The sequence below is a fragment of the Phodopus roborovskii genome, unplaced genomic scaffold (genome assembly GCF_943737965.1).
Source record: "Phodopus roborovskii unplaced genomic scaffold, PHOROB, whole genome shotgun sequence".
Lineage (NCBI taxonomy): Eukaryota > Metazoa > Chordata > Mammalia > Rodentia > Cricetidae > Phodopus > Phodopus roborovskii.
In genome coordinates this window covers 889,845-909,369 of record NW_026125397.1, presented here as the reverse complement: position 1 = coordinate 909,369, position 19,525 = coordinate 889,845, and positions in this window count along the sequence as shown.

The window sequence follows — 19,525 nt, the reverse complement described above, 5'->3', positions numbered from 1 at the left end:
AAACAAACAAACAAAAAAACAACCTCTTTTGTTCTAGGTGTCTGTCAGTTTTCCTTCTTAATCTCTAACCTTATCTTACACTGAAGAGACTAATTTCTTGCCAGCAATCTCCTTTCATCTGGTATCCTTTTTCTACTCAATCAAAATGGGTTATTGATCTTTTAATGAGGACACTAAAATGACGGTAATAGTATGTATTAACCGTATAGACTAAGGCATAACGAGTTTAATTCTGGTGTTTATGCATATGATATAGTTAGGTGAAATTTACCCCTCTCTGTTACTCTATCACCCAGAGTCCAGAGCAGGACAGTCTCTGCTGTCAGGGCACTAACTCATTTGCTAGGGAAGTTAAACACCAGGCAGACCTTTACTTGTGTGACCTGTTCTAAATGAAGAACTAACCACAACATATAATCTATGGTAGATGATATAGACAGGAGTCTTGGGAGAGGCATTGAGCAAACAGATGAATTAAAGACTGAGTTTACAAACAGGTCATGATGAAGATGGTGAGTTTTCCTGGCAGGGGATGCATCATGAAAAGCTTTGGTGGGAGAAACTAAGTGTGATGTGTTTGTTTTGTTGGTATTAAGATAACTCTCATAATCTCGGAACAGAATACAATGGCTACGATAAGAGGGGTTGTTATATCTAGAGGCCTGATGTATAGGGTTGATAAAACTTTTTAAAAGGATTTTAGATTTTAGCCAAAGGGTTATGGGAACTTACATGTGATAACTATATGGCTGTGCCATTCAGATACCTAGTAATAAGAAATGAAATTAAACATCCCAGGATCAAGTAGTTACTCAGAATCAAGCTGTTTGCTGGAAGGGTTACATAGAAGTTGCAGCCAGTGATGTTACCAAGGAGGCCCATCACTGGGAGACAAGACAACTAGGTAGGTCATCTTTATTGTAAGTGCTTCCCTGTGGCCTCATCTTATTTTTCTTTGACCTAATGATACCACCTTCCCTCTCTCTTTTACTTAGAACCAGTCTTGTGCCATGGGCTGACAGCTCTCCTGGCCTCTTCTGACTCCTGCCTGTTCTTTACCTGACATCTTTTTTTTCTAGCAGTGTCCTTGAATATTTAATTGTGTTTGGCACATAGGATCTGGCTAATATATTTTAAGGGAGGCATTTTAACTGGGGCATGTTAGATAGGTGGTTCTGAAGACTTCCATGCTTAGCTAACATGCGGACACAGCATGGACAGACTGAGGGCAAAAAGAAGCAACAGAGGCTTAAGATAACTTTCTCCTCTCTCATGGCCCCTTCTTTTTTATGGCGACAGACAGACAGACAGACAGACACACACACACACACACACACACACACACACACACACACACAAATTTAAATCTAGTGTTTGTATATAAAAGAAAAATGTGGTTTGTCTTTCTGAGTCAGACTTGTTTCATTTAACACAATGGCTTCCAATTATATCCATTTTCTTGCAATGTCGTGATCTCATTTTTATTTATAACTGAACAAAAATTTTATGTCTGTACCATTCTTTTTTATTTATTTCCTTCTGTTACTCTTCACAGCTTGTTTTTTTTCTCTCTCTCTCTGTTTTTAACTCCTTTCTGTTCACTTTAAACATAACCTGCCAGTTTCTCCACTGATTCACTGGAGATAACCTTTAGCAAATAAAAATCCTGTGATTCAACCAAGAGGTAAGCCAGTGAAAAGAGAATGGTAAGCCTACCAATGGGGTAAACCTAAAGTTCTTTAAGGTTAGAATCCTGTTGGGAATTCTGTTTGACGCTGAGTCATCCAAAGATGGACAGCAGTAGAGAGGAGGTTTTTTTTTTTTTTTTTTTTTTTTTTTTTTAGTAATCATTGTGTGTGGAAGGGCTATGGCTTCATGCCATTTGGGAGGGAAACTATTGTTTAAGATTGATCTACTGTGAGGACCTGATGACAAGGAATAATCATAAGCTAGGTAGTCTAAAAGTAACTGACATAGCCCCTGATTGAGAGATGACTTCATGATGTATTCACTACTTGGGATAGGGCTGAATGTAAATACTTGGAAAGTTCAGGTAGTGGGAAGGTTGGGTAGTAAGGTATCATTAGTTAGTAGCCACCCCCTCTTTGATAGGAAATGGGAACAATTGCTTTGAAAACTGCCTATTCCTGGGCCAGAGGTTAGCAAGCTGCTTGGGATGTTTTGAATGACAGTGGCCCCCATAGGCTCTGTATGTTTGAACTAGAGTTCCTGTTGGTGGAACTATTTGGGAAGGATTGTGGGATATGGTTTTGTTGGAGGAGATTTGTCCCGGAGATGGGCTTGATGTTTGAAAAGACTTGCACCATTCCCAGTGTGCTGTCTTGACCTTCTCCTTGTAGATTAACCTCTCAGCAGCCATTCCTTTGCTCTGCCAGCACAGATGCCAAGCCTCTGAAACTGTAAGCCCAATTAAATGCTTTCTTTTGTAAGTTGCATTGGCCATGGCGTTCTATCACAGCAGTAGAAAAGTAACTAAGACACTGCTTGAACTCCTCAGTAAGCCATCTGGTTTTCTACTAACAGGACTAACTCTGAAGCTCGGGTTTATTATATAAAAGGGTCAGAAAGCATTGAGACACATCCTCCAGGAGCAGATTGCGGCATTCACCTGCCCCTCCAATATCTCAACACACTGGAAAGAGAACCCCTCTCTTCAACTTCAGCCATCTCAATTTATACAAACTGAGGAGTCTCTGGCATAAATGACAGCCTGCTTGGTCTATAGGCTGACAAACTAAGGTTAGTCAGAAGTGGTTTACTGCATTAGTTACTTTCCTCATTACTAAGACCAAATGCCCAACTTAAGCAAGAAGGATCTTATTTTGGTGGGTGGCTTGATGTCATAGTCTGTTATGGCAGGGAGGTATGGCCCCAGGTATAAGGCTGCTTGCTTAAATCTGGGAGATGAGGATACATAACCAAGAAAATTTAGGCATGCAGCTGGATCTCTCCTCCCCTCCCCCCTTTTTTTGTTTTTGTTTTTTGTTGTTTTGTCTTGTTGTTTCAGTCCAGGATGTTTGCATCCACCAAGGTTATCTCTCTTCATAATTCTTTTCCCCTCACATGTAAGCTAAAGTTGTTCAACAGACTTCTGGTAGTCATTTGAGGACACCCAAAAAAGTTTTGTGACAATATTGTAACTCTGCTCTTTAAAATGTGGTGGTATGGACCTTAGCACATGTGAAACTCAGCTTTGATACATTAGATGGAATTGGGGGAATAAAACAAGTTCTCATTTATTGTCCTGTTAAACAAATGAATCTTTTAAAAAAAATTCTGACTCAAAGCCTTGCTTTTTATTACAACTGTTCTTTGCTCTAATGCTTCTCTGTCCCTGTGGGAAATAGAATTGCCATTAATATGTCAGCTTTCACTACTTCTGGATGAACATAGAAAGGTATCCTTGCCTGAGTGAATTATGAATATTTGATATTTTGACTAGTCAAGAAGAATTCAAGAAGAAATAATAGAAAATTGGTATCATTCTATTTCTTATTTTAAAAAAGATTTTATTTTAAATTATGTGTATGTGTATCTGTGTGTGAGCACAAGTGTGTGAGTCCTCTACAAGAGCAGTATGCACTCTTAACTACTGAACCATTTCCCCAACTCTATCACTCTATTTATTGTGTTACTGCTTTATTTATGTATTTATTTATTGGTGATCCTGGGAACTTAGCCTAGAGCTTCATGCATGCTGGGCAGGTACTTATCACTAAGCTTCTTTTCATATTTTAGTTCAAGACAGAGTTTCTCTGTGTAGACCAGTCTGTCCTCAAAATTACAGATCTGTCTGCCTCTGTGTTCTGGGATTAAAGGCATGTGTCATCACACCTGACTTACTTTTTTAAAAAAAGATTGTTAATTAGATGGTTTTGTGTAAGATTACTAAATACTGAATATGTCTTTCAACAAGAAATTTGACAATCATTTGCATTATCTTTTATGAACATGGTGAAAGTATTGTCATGAGTACAGGGACAAACTAGTAACTGAAATGAGAGCCATTGTGGTGTGTGTGTGTGTGTGTGTGTGTGTGTGTGTGTGTGTGTGTGTGTGTGTTTTGTGGTAAAAAGAAAACTAACAGTAACAGATAACTTACAGTAGTTATTTGATTTAAAACAGGATAATCTGAACATTTGTTTTAGGGTTTCTGTTGCTGTGAAGAGGCACCATGATCACATCAACTCTCATAGAGGAGAATATTTAATTGTGGCAGTTCACTTATAGTTCAGAGGTTCAGTCTTTGGTGGCTTGCAGGCAGATATGATGCTGGAGAAGGAGCTGAGAGATCTGCATCTTGATCTACAGACAACAGGAAAGGAACTCTGTCTCATACTGAGCATAACTTGAGCATATAAAACCTCAAAACCCACCCTCGCAGTGACACACTTCCTCCAACAAGACCACACCTCCTAATAGTTCCTCCATATATAGGCCAAGAATTTAAACACATGAGTATGTGGATCCATACCTATTCAAACTACCACAGCACAGAATGGGCTTGTGGTGGTATAAAAGGAAATGCACCCCCACAAAGGAAGTGGCACTATTAGGAGGTATGGCTGTGTTGGAGTAGGTATGGTCATCTGCTTCTCTAGTACTATGTCTTCCTGCATGCTGTCATGTCCCACCATTATGACAATGTATTGAATCTCTGAACCATACGTGAGCCACCACAATGAAATATTTTCTTTTATAAGAGTTGTCATGGTCATAGTGTCTCTTTGTGGCAATAGAAACCCTAAGACATGACTGCTTTGGAGTTAGGAGGTCCATTCATCTCCAGAGATGGTCACCAAGGTGTGAAGTAAGAGGGTAAATTGAAGTGTGAAAGTTGCTTCTCATATTAGAATCTATGATTGTTTTTACTTTATTTTATGTGGATTTTTACAAAGACTGCCTTCAAACCTTCCACATTTTTTACTTGGTCAGATGATAACCAAACCATCCCTTGATAGAAGAGATATAAGGGACAGGAATGGAGAGAAGAGAGATGTGGATGAAAGATGAGACAGCCTAATTCCTATTCAGTCCTTATCAGCTTTGTGTACCTCAAAGAGAAGAAAGTGAGCTACAGGGCCTGTTCTCAGAACAACAGCTATTTTGGCAAGAATGAAGGCTGTAGTAGCTTCACATTTTTCTGATTGGTGTTTGAAGAGACACTTAGGAGTGGGAGTGGGAGACAGACAAAGAGAGACAGAGACAGAGAGCTATTTCCCCACCTGCACAACTAATGCTAAAGTGTCGTTTTGTAGCAGCTGACAGCAGTGTGTCACACATTTAGGGCTCTAAATCTTCCTTCTAATTGAATCATGAGAATTAAGAAATAATGCATGTAAGAAAAGGTATCAAGTCAGCAGCTGAAAGATGAAATGTGAACATATTTGCAAAATGACTTTGAACAAAACTTGCAGAAAGAGGGAGGAGTGGGAAACTTGAAAGTTCATAGGTAGAAATAAGAGCTAACAAAAATATGTAATAAACAACTCTGAAATTATTGACTACCTGGGCCATTTTTTTTGTATGCTGTGATAAAACATCACAACCAAGACAACTTACAGAAGAAAGGGTTTATTTGGGCTTATAGTTCCAGGGAGACAAGAGTCCATCATGGTGAGTAAGCATACTGGTCAGCCTCAGGCATGGTGCCATAAGCAGGAAGGAGAGATCACATCTTTTGCCACAAGTAGGAAGCCAAGAGAACAAACTGAAGTAGGGCAGGCTTATGAACTCTCAAAGCCTACCTCCAGAAATGTACTTCCTTCAGCAAAACTATATATCCTAAACTTCCCCAAGCAGTGCCACCCACTGGGTACCTATAACTAAAATCACAATGCTATTTTAAAGTAAAATAGAAGTAAAACTTGAGTAGGAGTAATAATGGTTCCTGTCTAATTCTCACAGTAATACTTCAAGACAGCTTAGTTTGTCCACACTGCAATCCACTTCAAATTTATGAATCTATATTTCAAGGCAACATTGCATTGCTATTTCTCACCATGCGCCTTTATCTGGTCCTCTAATAGAGGAGAATCCAATACAGAGAGTTCATTTCTATGTTTGAGTGACAGCTGTGCAGAGTGGCTTGAAATCCTAGTATCTCTCTCCTGGGTAGGTGATGGTGGGTAGTGATGGGTGGTGGTGGGTGGTGGTAGTATTGTCTCCTCAGTGCATTCAGATTCTATTGTTGAACTGCAAATATGTGAACAATCATTGTGTGGTACCTCCTTAACTGGGCATTTATTTACTTATGAAAGTATTCAAGTATGTATATATGTGCATATACAGGTAAGGTCTTTTTTAGACACTCAAAACCATAAAATGTATTCTGTTGACCATTGTTAGAAACTAGCTACTAGAAGTTTATGAGCACAGGAAAAGGTTTTTGTACTTTGAACGTCACCCTAGTAAAAATTTCCAAAAATCAGACCGAGTGGATACATAGGGTATCTGCTATTTTGAGAATAAAATTCTAAATATGTTATTTATTAATTGATGATTTAAAAACAAAACAAAATGTAACAAGCCATTGAGTAACTCACCACAAGTTCTTAATCTAAACTTGGTGGCAGGAGCAAACAACCCTGTGAAAAATAGAAAATCCAGATTCTCTACATTGCATCTTTTGAGGCATATGTTTGGTCCCAGGATAGCTGCAAACTTACTTAAAACTGTGTGTGTGTGTGTGTGTGTGTGTGTGTGTGTGTGTGTGTGCACGTGTGTGTGCATGCGTGCGTGCGGGTGACTCTATTGTGCAGTTCTTCATCATGAACTAGATGACAAGGGTCATATTGCAGGGTCAGAAGTTTGGGCATGCTTGCATGCAGCTGAGTTCCGTGAGTGTTACCTGGCAATGTGGGGACACAGACATCTGCCTCTTAACATTCTCTAGCCTCTTTGGTTCAGGAATTTATACTTGTACTTTGGTGCCTCACACAGTGTCTAGCACAGGGTAAGTACTTAATGAATCCATTCTCTGTTTGATGCTGCATTGGCTGACTTGCCCAAGCTCTCATCTGGGATACAGCCTGGGTCCTAACTACAAACCGGTTTCATTTGTTCAGAGAATACACTTCCTTTGAGTGAGACTCTTCAGTGTGGCAGCATCAAACAAATCCTAATGCTGGCAGAAGAGAAGACCTACTTGATTGCTGTACAAAGGTGGTGTTCAGTCCTGTTGCTGCCAAATTAAGTAACAATCGCTCTGGAGCTGTTTGCAAACCCGGTTCTGCCTCTAGTGGTTCAGTAGGTGGCGCTGCTGCTCTGTGTACTGAAGTTGGCCACCTTGCAGAGGCTGTGTTTTGGGCAGGCAGGAATGCAAGTAGCCTTTTAAGGCAAGTGGCAACACAAACCCACTATCAGTGTGATGGCAGCAACCACTGTTATCTGCCCCTGCTTGTAGGATGGGCCTTGGAGTAGCAGTGAGGTTGGCGATATCAAAACAGGAAGGGACCTGAGGGGACTAAAATAAGTGGGTTGCAAATCAGATGTCTGGTTTCCTGCAGACAGTAGCTAGGAAGCTGAGCTAGCAGGCAGGCTCCTTACTTGAAAAACCTTAACCGAAATGCCAGTTTACTTATCTTGGAGCCAAGCTAATAAAAATCTTTTAGGCTGTCTTGAGTTGGTTCAGAATTCTGTCTTGTGGTTACTCTAATTTCTAGTGTTTTGTTTTCTTTCTGATATATGTGTATTAAGCCTTGTATGACAGTGTCTCTGCTTGGCATGTAGTCACTATAGTCCTTTATTTCCTGAAAGCTATGTCTCAGTTGATGTTAGGCACTAAATGCTCGATTCCCTGCTAAATTTCTGTATTGAAATCCTTACCTCCAAGATGCTGATACAGGAGGATGGAACACTTGGGAGTGAGATCATAAAATAGAGCCCTAATATATGGAACTAGTATCCTTATTGAAGGAGACCCCTGTGAGCTCCCTAGGCCCTTCTGTGTGATGTTACAGTGAGAAAAAGCCTGTGGGCAAAGTGAGCCCTGGCCAGACAATGAATCTGCCAGAAAATCGGCTGTAGACTTCCTGGACTCCAGAACTGTGAGCAATAGTTTTGGTTTATTTATAATGCAAACAATCACTGGTATTTTTGTTACATTAGCCCCAAGTGTCAAGAACAACAGTATGATTTCTTTTTTCCTATCTGATTGAAACGCCTATCAAACTCATATATGAAGTGATAGAAAAGTATAGGTCAATGGAATCTGGGTTTTGCTAATAATTTAGTTTGTGGAATAATTATCTGCCTGATTAACAGATTTTTTTTAATTTAAGTGAATACAGAGCAACTGCTGGGATGCTGTACTTGTCAGTCATTTCAATTGAGTTTGACAGACTCTTGGCATGTGTGTTATTGTAACTTTTCTTTCTATAGTAGGTACTATTAACTTATGGTCCACATTTCTCCTAAACCTCCTGGGTCCTCAGACTCATTGCTTGATTTCACCATCCACATTATTTCCCTTGTAATAGGCCATGATAAAGATCAAAATCTAAACTAAATTAATGAAGCACATGCTCCCTAGTTGGTTCTTAGAGAAATAGGAACTCAGGCCAAGGTAATGAGGAACCATTTAATTTGAGTTCAAAGAAAACATGACGAATTATCAGAATTTTAAGATGATAAACTTGATATTCAAAAGACAAGCTTAGTGGTACTCACATGTAATCTTAGCACTTGGGAAGACAGAGGATAACAATAAATATGTGACAATTCTGATCTCTATAGCAAGTTCCAATCCAGTTTAGACTACACAGTAACAGTAACACTGTTTTAGAAAAAAGGAAGGAAGGGAGGGAGGAGGGGAAGAAGAGAAAAAGAAAGAGACATGCTGGCTTGGAATTCTGTGTACTTCTTGCATGGGTGGAACTGGTTGATGAAAACAGAGTGACCTTCAGGTTAGTTTTCTCCTTCATTTGACTGAGAGGCTGAGGAAGAATAAAATAATGGAGTTTAGAGACAGCCAGTGGTTTAGGATACAGATAGCAACATTCCAGGCTTTTAAGTGGGACCTTAAAATGACTTCACCATAGGAGACAGACAGCTCTGAGGGGCCCAGCTTCAGGCCCCTCAATTTATGACTGAGCAGGATGAGCTGCTCACAATAACTGTGTTGGTTCACACTTCCCAAGGTTTTTTTTTTTTTGGAAAATGCTCTGAAATCAAATAATTTTTTTTCTGGTAGCATTATAGGCAAATTATTTTAAACCAAAGTAAAATTTCTCAAGCAATCAGCTGTTGTAATAATTAAGCATGACTTTTTAAAATAACTGTGCTCAGTACATTCAATTAGATAGTTAAACAAGAAACCAAAACATAACTCAAGTGGAATGTCGACAACAGGAAACTAAGAGATCAAAGGATTGTAGAACAATGACTTAGATAATAGGTAAAGAACAAAGAGCCCTAAGTTAATTGGATGATGAATCAGCAGATAGGAAAAGGGTATTAAATGGAGTTTAAATGTTCTAAGGCATTATTTGGAGGAGGAAGTTGCAAAGGTGACACTGTTTATTAGACATTAATAAATCAAAGATGAATGTTGAAATCCCTATGGTAACCAAAAAGCATAATGGAAATCTGTTACAAAGAATAGTTAACAGAGAAGGAACAAGACAATAAAAATAATATAAGATAGTGATTTAAAAGAACATAATGAAAGTTGAAATGTAAAACAGTTGAAAAGTAAAATGTGAGACAGCTATAAAACAAATCAGCTAATAATTTAATTATATATTAATTATATTATGCATAAATGAATAAAAAGTCAAGTAGACAAAGATTGTTGGATTGTATAAAGTTCAATTCTATGTTTTATAGAAATCTGTTGTAAACTAAAAGAATCCTGAAAAATTGAAAGCAGAAGAGTAGAAAACATTTATGCATGTAAATATTAACCATGAGAAACTCACTATGTACATTTATATCAGACAAAGTAGACATTAAGGCAACAAGCAGTACTAATTCTAAGAAAGGATATTTCATAATAAAATTATTATTTCAATGCAAAGTTATCATAACTATAAATTTATTTACATTTAGTAATATATAAGATTTTTATATACAAGATATTTAATATATAAGATATAATATATAAGATATAAATATATAAGATATTTACTAAAACAAAATGGATAAATATGAAAATCCAAAATAATAGTAGAAACTGTGACTCATAGAACAAGTGGCCAAATGTATTAATGAAGCTGAAGATTTGAGCAGCATAGTTTAGAGCATTGGTTTCCAACTGTGGGTCACGACCCCCTGGGGATGTTGAACAGCCTTTATAGGGGTCACATGTCAGATATACTACATGTCAAGTATTTACATTATAATTCATAACAGTGGCAAAGTTACAGTTATGAAGTAGCAATGAAATAATATGGTTGGGGTCATCATAATATGAGGAACTATATTAAAGGGTTGTAGCATTAAAAAGGTTTAGAACCACTGACTTAGAAAGTTCTATCCATGGAGCACCGCATGGTGTGTAGTTGCTAAAACTGACCATGTGCTGGACTATGAAGCTTCAACATATTCCACATGATTTAACACACACTGCATATTGTTGATGAGTATAGCAGCATTAATCCATAATTAAAAGATAGTACAAACATTTCAAAGATTTATGTGTTCTTAAAATATCTTAAAGATGAGTGAAAATATTTTGAAGTGATATATTGATTAAAAGTGGTGAGTTATTCTTAAAACCACCCTTTAGGAGTCTTAACTAGGAAGCCAGGAAGTCTTAGCTAGGAAGGAGGAAAGGACAGGGGGGATAGGAATCAATGAAGTTGAAAAACCAGAAATGAGTATTTAGTGCAGTGGGAGAAGACTTGCCCAGGGTGGTGGTTTGAATGAGAATGGCCTCCATTGGACTATAGACATGAACGTTTAGTTCCCTCTGTTGAAACTGTTTGGGAAGGGTTAAAAAATGTGGTTTTACAGAGCAAAGGATCATCAGCCAATAATTCACACTGCCAGAGAAACTAGGATTCAAGGAGGAACCTAAGAGATTCATACAAGGTCCCTCACAGAAGGGGAAAGGAACAAGATCTCCTGAGCATATTGGGAATGGGGGAGGGAGTTAGGAGAAAGAGAAGGGGAGGAGAGAACATGTGGGACCAGGAAGACTGAGTTGGGGGATGAATAGACAAGAGCAAAAACAGAGATACCATAATAGAGGGAGCCATTTTAGGTTTGAAGAGAAAACTGACTTTAGAGAAATGTCCAGAGACCTACAAGGATGACCCCAACTAACAATCTGAGCAACAGTGGAGAGGTTGCCATAAATGCCCTTTCCTGGTAATGAGATAGATAACTAACTTATATGCCATCATAAAGCCCTCATCTAGTAGCTGATGGAAAGAGAAGAAGATACCCACAACTAAACACTGAGACAAACTCCGGGAATCCAGTTGCAGTGAGGGAGGAGTGATAAGAAAAGGGGTCAAGACCACAGAGACAGCTGCCCTGAACAAAGGGGAGCTCATGGACCCCCAGACTGATGATATCTGGGAAACCAGCATTGTACCTACTCAGACTCCCTGAATGTGGGTCTCAGAAGGTCTGGGCAGTCTAAGGGACCTCTGACAGTTGAACCAGGATGTATCCCTGGTGCAGGAAAGGACTTTGGGAGCACATTCCCCATGGAGGGATACTCCCTTAGCCTAGAGGCAGGAGGGAGGGCCTAGATCCTACTCCAAATGACTTTATACTCTTTGTTGATCCCTCCTGGAAGGCATTGCCCTCCCTGTGGAATTGGGGGATGGGGACAGGAGCAGGGTAGGAGAGCATGGGAGGGAGAGGAAACTGGGATCGATATGTAAAATAAGAATATGTGTGTGTGTGTGTGTGTGTGTGTGTGTATAAGAAAGTGTGGTCTTTTATCACCATCAGATGATCTACTGTGGCTGATGATCATCTGATGGTGATAAAAGATCAGAAAGAAACAAGGCAAACATCATTGCATGAAATGGGGGGGTGAATGTAGATACATGGAATTTTAAAAATTAAGAGCATAGCATAAACCATTTGTTTTAATAAATATTAACTTTGAAATACAATGGATCAATTTCTTTAGAAATATAACAAATAAAAAGGGGCACACACACTAGAAATCTTACTTTAGAAATCTGAATCCTAATTTGAATCCTTTTTTATAGTAATCCAGGCCCAGTTTAACTAAAGAATCCTTCCAAATATTTAGGAAAAAAGGAACACATAACATACACAATCCTTCCCTCTAAAATACAAAAACAAGACACACTTTCTAATTAGTAATAACAAAGGCATTCTAAGAACAGAAAATTATAGGTAATCTGTGAATATAGATACAAAGTTACTGAGCAAAACAATAGCAAACTAGTTGCATAAAAAGGTTATTACTTCATGGCCAAGTTGACTTCAATCCAAAGATGTAAAATTAGATGAATAATTGAAAACCAGTCACTGGAATATATCACACAAGACAAATAGAAAACAATTACAATAGAAAGAAACAAAGTATTTGATTTTTAAAAATCATATAAATATTGAAAATACTAGAAAAAAGCAGAAACAGGAAGTTATAACCTTAATCTTATAGAAATTATTTACAGAAACAATACAGCAAACATTTCATCTGGTAGCAAAATACAAAATTTCACTTGAAATTAGGAACAAGCAGAGGGCCGCTATGGTGATATGTTATTTGTGATCTAACAAATAAAGTGTGCCTGAAGATCAGTGCAGAGCTAGCCACACTAGTTAGCCATAGACACCAGGCAGTGGTGGCACACACCTTTAATCCCAGCACTCAGGAGGCAAAGGCAGGTGGATCTCTGTGAGTTCAAGGCCACCCTGGGCTACACAAGATTGATCCAGTCTAAAAGAGAAACAAAGCCAGGTAGTGGTGGCTCACACCTTTAATCCTGGTACTTGGGAGTCACACACCTTTGATCCCAGCACTAGGGAGGTGGAGACAGGAGTGATACGGCTTCAGGGAGACAGAGGAGCTCATGGCATTCCGTCTGAGGTTTCATAGGGGCAGAATTGCCCCTTTGGTCTGAGAATGCAGTAGAGGTAAAAGGTCTCTGTCGTGGCTGGCTCTTTTAGTTCTCTGACCTTTCAGCATTTACTCCCATATCTGACTCTGGGTTTTTATTATTAAGACCAATTAGAATTCATGCTACAGTCTGCCATCACCTATGTTATCAGGTTTTTATAAAAAAAAAAAACCTTCTTATTTAAGACAAGTTTTAAAAGTTACGAAGAGGAAGGGAACCCTACAGAAGAGGGGAATGAAGGCTCCTACGAGTCAGAGGGGTTGACAGTACCACAAGAACTTAGAGTCAACTAAGCAGAGCTCATATGGGCTCATAGAGACTGAAGCAACAATCACAGAGTCTGCATCGTCTATGCTATGTCTTCTATGTTATGGCTGTGTAGCTTGGTGTTCTTGTGGGACTCTTAACAGTGGGAGAAGGGGGTTGTCTCTGACTCTTTTGCCTGCTCTTAGGATCCTTCCTTTTCCTCCTACTGAGTTGCCTCATTCAGGCTTGATATGAGGGTTTGTGCCTAGTCTTGTAACTTGTTAGGCTGTATTTGGTTGATATCTCTGGGAGGCCTGCTCTTTTCTAAAGGGAAATAGAAGAGGCATGGATCTGGGGAAGAGGGGAGGTGATAGAGGAGAGCTGGGAAGAGTGAAGGGAGAATAAACTGGGGTGGGGATGTATTGTATTAGAGAAGAATAAAAAAATGATTAGGAGAAATAAAGTTACTGTTTGTGAGTAAAATGGCTTTCTGCCTAGCAAATTCCAAAGCATCTATGTTAGTTGAAACTGTTAGTTAGAAAGTTAACTTATAAACTATTTAACTACATTCCTATATTTTAGCAACAATTAAATAATAAAACTTAAATAATTACATCATTTTCAATAAAATCACAAAATAGCAAACAGAATGAAACCTTACCAAAAATAAAACTGTAAAATGAAAAATAATCAAAGACAAAAATAAATTGATATATTATCATATTCATAATTGAAAAACTCATTATTTAAAATATGAGTTCTCCTCAAATTGGTTTATAGGTTAAGTTCATTCTTTATGAAAGTCCCACTGTATGTATATGTAAACTGGCAATGTGATGTTAATTAACATATGGAAATAGCAATACTGCCCTAAAGATCTAGGAGATAATAATATATTGAGGAATACTACCTTTAAAATGGAATACTATGTTATAGTAGGAAAACATATAATATCAACTATACAGATTATAAAGTAGCAATAACAAATAATGTGGTAGAAGAATAAACAAACCAATAAAACATAATAGAGTCTACAAAAAGACCTGCCCACCTATGATACTCAATTTATGTGATGAATTTCACTAAACAGCAAATTAGGAAAACTTTTGTCTAAGTAGATGGTGCTTGATGAATTGCCTCATCATATAAGAAATCAATTTGATGGTCTGTGTCACATTAACCCCCTAATCAGTCCCAAAGAGATGTAGATCTAAATGTAAAAGAAAAAATGATAAGGCTTCTAGAAAATAATAAAAGATTCCATCATCACAATTTTGAAGGGAACAAAGATTTCTTAAATGGGAAACAGATGTATGTGTCAAAAAGGTCACTGATTGGCAGATTGGATAATAATTAAAGTTGAAAAGTTCTGCTTATCAAAATACCATTGAGAAACTAAAAATGGAAGCCACAGAATTTATTGACAACTGTATCAAGCAAAAAAGTACTCTTCCTGAAAATACAAACTGTTCCTTCAGGTAAAAAGGGTGGACCTGCAGGCAAAGGGGACAGACCTTGATGTTCAGGATCTTCATGAGGCAGACATGGATAAAGTGACACTTAATCTCACAGGTCATGAGGGAGTGGCAAATCAAAACCACAATGAACATCACTGCCTATCTTCAAAGTCTAAAATAGATGCAGTGGATGACTTCCTGTTTAATAGACACCTTCTATAGCTCATTACTTACCCCTCTTTGGAAACAGCTTACTTAGACAATGGTTGAATGAATTTGAATACCAGTATTGGGATGGATAAATTGTGGTATAGATATGACAATAAATGAATAAACTATCCCTGTAAGACAAAATATAGGTGAATATTATGTCTATATAGGTGTGAGCAAAAGAGGCAAGGCACAAAATGCTTTTACAAAATACAAAACACATCTTCACCACATGCATGGTTAAATAGGCAAAGATGGCATTCAGGAAGGTGAGCCCCTCTGGAAAGGGGGAAGAGAAACTAAGTTGCTAGTGGGATATTTTACTTTTTAACCTAGATCATACTTTGTAAGGCTTTAAAGATAAATAAAAAATAAAGAAATGTAGAGTTGTTTAAGCAAGTATCAGTTCATTGATTTTGAAATTGTGGTTTTGTAGATTCTTGTTTCCATTTCCCAGAGTTCGTCAGCAGCCCAGCTCACAAGCAGTTCAAAAGACATGCTTCTGGTCCAAAAGCACCAAATGGACCTGGCAGCTCAAATGTGATTATCAAAACTGTGTTTCTCTTCCTCTTGTCTCACAGCTGCACTCACCCCCTCTTCAAACTTCTGTTGCATGCAAGCTAACATTTCCCAGTGCTAGGTACAATTTCTGCAGAAAGAAGTAACAGGTACCTATGCAAGTGCCTCAACTGTATATTCTCCTGAATGGTGGCATCACTTGAATAGGACAGAGAGATTAAGCACCCCCTTACTTCTGTAGGTCCAAACATTCTGGTTAACCTCATTTGGGGAAACTCACAACTGGTTACTTAGAAGACCCAGGAAAGTGTCAGTCATGGCTAGCATTGAACTTTGAGCTCTTGCAGAGTAGTAGCTGTAAAGAGAAGCCAGTATTCTAGCAAGGCTGATTGAATATAATCTTCAGGGAGAGGGAAGGCTGCTCCTACACATTAAGGGGAGAAACTAATATTAAATCCCCAAGTGATTCAGTGAATTTTGCCATTGACAAAGACAGTACAAATGTGATGGGCACAATCTGAACAAAACATTATCAGCAACAGTTCAGATCCCTTAAGGATCCTGGAAGGTCATTCAGATCAGATGAATATGTAGCTACAGGAAGGAAAAAAAAAAAACATGTAGTATACAGAGACAGGATGGTAATTGGCTTTGTCTTTGAAAACAGCTGAGGCTCTGGGTGCAGTGGGATGTCTGTTTATATTTTAAGTACATTTCCTCTCAGGATAATTGGCCACTCAGAATCTGATTGGAGTTATTGCCAGAGTTTATGTACAAAGGCAGAACCCTTTACACTGCAAGCTTCTTGGCCTGTTTAGGCATACTTGATTAGAGGGGTTCCAGTGCCTGCAAACCCCAGATCACATATAATTACATGAAAACAATGTGTCATCTTGAAGCAAATGCAGTATCAGAAAAGGCCAAATAGGCTTGTGCCTCAAATGTCTTGAGCTTAAAAAAAATATTTATTTTTATTATGTGGTTATAAGTGTTTTGCTTGCATATATATAAGTGTATGTTTATGTGTGCCTAGTGCCCAGGGTGGCAGACATAAAGAGGTACCAGATTCCTTGTAACAGAAGTTATGGCCAGTTGTAAGTCACCATATGGGTGCTAGGAGCCAAACCCTGGCCCTTTGCAAGATCAGCAAGTGCTCCAAACCACCGAGGCATCTCTCAAGCCCCTGCTTTGAGCTTTTAAAAATCTTTTCTGTGGGGATTTTGCAGCTGCCACTGCCTCTGAGTGGGGAAAAATGTATATATCTGGTGCATTAGCCACAGCAGAAGTGAATGAGGATGAGAGGGGTAGGCCATTGGTGGTTCCTGGGAATGGGTGAGAGGGAGGGACTTTATGATCGACAGCCCCATTCAGACTGAATATATCCCAGGTAAAGAACTTCCTCTGAGGATGAAATATAGATACCATATGTGTACTGTGTGCTAAGTATTTTCAGTTTTACACATTAGAAACAGTTTAAGAATATGGCTAATTTGCCCATTGTCTGAATGAACTACAAATGGACAAGCAATAGAGAGAAAATTCAACCCTTAACAAAAATTTATGTGTGGCCATGTGTTGTCATCCTTACTGATATTAGATGTTATCAACATTTAAATTGAGGTTAGTAAAATGAGCAAAGGTGATGGTATCTGACACATTTTAGTCCTTTGTATTTCTCCTACACCTTATCCAACATGGCAGGAAGCTTACAAATGGTGCTGAGGGCACAAACAAACATGATGGTCTCTAGTAAGGAGGGCAGCTTTACCACTGGCATTATTTAGGGTTGGTGTGAAGAGGAATAAAAAGCAGGCTATCTAGCTGGTAGTCAGTTTTAATCATTGCTTTAATTGTCTCCAGACAATGCATCAGCTTCCTGTACCTAGATTCATTGTCTACATACTTTCTTCTGACTTGTTTACTTTGTTCATTGCTCTGTTTTATGACTGTCTATATTTTGGACATTGATATCCTCTCACAATTTTTTTGTTATTATATTTTAATGCTACTTGTTGTTTATTTAAATCTCTCCCTTTAACTTTTGAAGATTATTGATACTTTGAATGGCAGGCAATAGACATTGCTTCAAGTTACTCCCTGACTGAATTAGAAGATCCTTGTATTGGTCCCCTAAATAATGTCAGAGGAAAAACCAGATGGTCCAGCTGTGACACTACAGCCGTCAGTACTGGATATTTTTAGGAGATGAATTGTATCATGGAGGAAAAAACTCCCCACAGAAAGAATGAGTCATGGGCATGACAGATTGGCTGGTACTATTTGCAGTAAACTCTGGCTTACTACCTTCTGACTCATGATTACATTGTAAATGGATTAAAATCATTTCTCTTTGGCTTTTGGTTTAAGGAAACATTCTTAATATTCAGGCTTTCAGTTATTGCTGCAGGTAATGAGGCAGAGATTGAGAAGACTATAATTCAGCCCTTAACATTGCCACTCTGGTGACAGTGACCAAGGGGGAGCTTTTCTCTCTCCAGGAAAGACGTGAATGAAGACAGCTTGTTTTCCAGCAGTGTGCTGCTCCTTACTCTAGCTGTAGGTCTCTGTGAGGTATCGCATAGAGAATTTTTCAAGACACACTTTTGCTTTCCTGGGATGAGAGCTGTGAATTGGTAGCTGTCACCTTGGACTAGTGTCACGTGCAATTATCTAATGAACAGCTGCCAGCGTACACTTGCAGCCTCGCTTTCCTGCTTGTTTGTTCAGAAGGCAGAGACTCAGCCAACAAAACAAAATAACAAAAGCAGCCAAACCAAACAAACCCAGTAAGCTTTGTGAAATTGTAAGTCAAGGAGGTTTTTTGAGCAAAGTACAGCAAGATGTGCTCCTCTGAAAAACCTGTTAACCACATGACCAAAATTGTATCTTCAAAGTGAGCTTTCAGTCCCTACTCCCCAACACACTCATGTCTACACACACACACACACAGTGAATAAAAATATAACTACACATACTTATGTAAGTTCATGTTAAATTATTATGCATATAGGGCCACATCCGGTCATAAATATTTACAAATAATATATGGCACACAATATACTTGCACAAAACTACACATATACACCAGAACATATTATACATACACACTTATACATAGCCTTACATATGCACACAAATAGCCATGTACTAGAAAAAGCATTCATCCTCAGGAGAATGTTCTCTACTTGGAGATTGGGGTATCCCATTTATAATAAAGTGTTTAAAATATTCATTTTTATATTTCTCATTGCTGAACACTGTAGATGAGGGGAACTAGCCTTTCCAAGTCCTTTCCTTTGTATTGAGCCCACAAGGCATGAGGAGGGTGTCCAAAGGCATGAAGTCTTCTTCCCTTTAGTCTTGTCACTACTATCATCATGGGGGCTGGCACAAGAAATCACATGTAGGAGAACCTTGATGTATGTTGGAAAACTTCTGTTGTGTGATTTTTAAAATTAAAAGGTTGGGGATTTCTTGTCTCCTTTTCCTTTTGTGGCCTGTAATAGAAGTGCCAAGGCCATGCATCCATCTCTTGGAATGAAACACTACTCAGAGAGTAGGAAGCTTCACTTACTTTTATGGTCTTGAAGATTTAACCAAAAAATACTCAAATCCTCAAAGATCATCCAGCATATTAGCCAACTGTTGCTGTGTACAGACACCTGAGGTGTGAACTTAAGGGAATGAAAAGCTTGTTTTTCTGGGTTTGTAGAGATGTCCATCCATCCCAGCAAGGACAGGATGATAGAAGAATTCACTTCATGGTGTTCAGGAAGCAGATACACACACACACACACACACACACACACACACACACACACACAGAGAGAGAGAGAGAGAGAGAGAGAGAGAGAGAGAGAGTGTCTTTACTGTTTTGCTTTCTCTTTTTTAAAATTTTTATTTATTTCCCCTTTTTATTCCCTCGAGTTTCCTCACCTATGAGAAAGTGCTACACACGTTTTAGTGAATCCTCCCTGAAAATGCTCTCATTCTCAGCCAATGGTGTGTGTCACTAAC